Source organism: Octopus bimaculoides, chromosome 27 (genome assembly GCF_001194135.2).
Source record: "Octopus bimaculoides isolate UCB-OBI-ISO-001 chromosome 27, ASM119413v2, whole genome shotgun sequence".
NCBI lineage: Eukaryota > Metazoa > Mollusca > Cephalopoda > Octopoda > Octopodidae > Octopus > Octopus bimaculoides.
In genome coordinates this window covers 8,740,485-8,741,510 of record NC_069007.1, presented here as the reverse complement: position 1 = coordinate 8,741,510, position 1,026 = coordinate 8,740,485, and the positions used below count along the sequence as shown (strand labels likewise).

General features: G+C 35.4%; 1 protein-coding gene across 1 annotated transcript in view; it reads left to right on the top strand.

The window, feature by feature from the left end:
- LOC106868915 (deleted in lung and esophageal cancer protein 1 homolog) overlaps positions 1–1,026 on the top strand; it is a 52,491-nt gene that overhangs the window by 23,432 nt on the left and 28,033 nt on the right. The gene's annotated exons all lie outside the window — the stretch shown is intronic.

Below are 1,026 nucleotides of genomic sequence, written 5' to 3'. Positions count from 1 at the left end.
GATCTGTGAACATTGATAGAAGGGAAAAATTAGGAAATTAGGATTAAGATTCCTCGCACACCTTTCTATGTGTCCACTGACCTGTATCTGTCTGTAATGTGGGTGGCGGATTTGTTCTTTGGGGAGAGTGGTTCTTCGACGGAGTGATATTCCTGTTTGGCCAATATAGTTATTACTGCACCCTAAGCATGTAATGGCATAGATTAGATTTTCCGAGGCACAGGTGAAATTTGATTTAATCGTAAATATTTCACCTTGTTTAAAGTGGAACTCCGAACCCTCCAAAAGGTGGTGGCAAGTACCACATTTTTTTACTTTTGGTTTTGTTGTTAGTGGATACAATCTTGCGCTGGTTAATATTTTTTTCAGTGATTTAGGTTGTATTTTACTTTTGATAATTTTGTGTGAGTCTAAAATTTTGTTCATTGTTTTATCCCTTGTGAGGATAGGAAGATTTTGGATGATAATGTTGAAGGCTTCGTTGTTTCTAGGGTTATGTGTGGAGATGTATGGGAGTATTTTTAAGTCTGGTTTAGTATTTCGGTTGGCTTCCCATAATGTTTGTATGTCTATTTCCTTAGCTCGTTTAATGCCACCATTTATTAAAGATATTGGGTAATGTCTTTTAATTAGTATTGATCTGAGTTCAAGGAGTCTTCGTTCAAGAGTATAGGAGTTCAAAACTATGGTACAGATTCTTTTCGCTAGATTATAAGGTATATTAATTTTTATGTGTTTGGGGTGGCATGAGTTGAATAATAGGTATTGTTTAGAATCTGTAGGTTTATAGATGTCTGTTTCTATGTGGTTATTGACTATTTTAATTAGGATGTCAAGAAAAGGGAGTTGTTTACTGCTGTGTTCCATGGTGAATTGCATGTTGCTATAAATATTGTTAAGCATTATTTTGAAATCGAGGAGTTTGTCCATGCTCTCTTTCCAAAGTATAAAGCAATCGTCCAAATACCTCTTCCAGTTCTCCTTTAAACAGCAATGAAAGGAGGTGCCATATTTTTGTAGTGATGA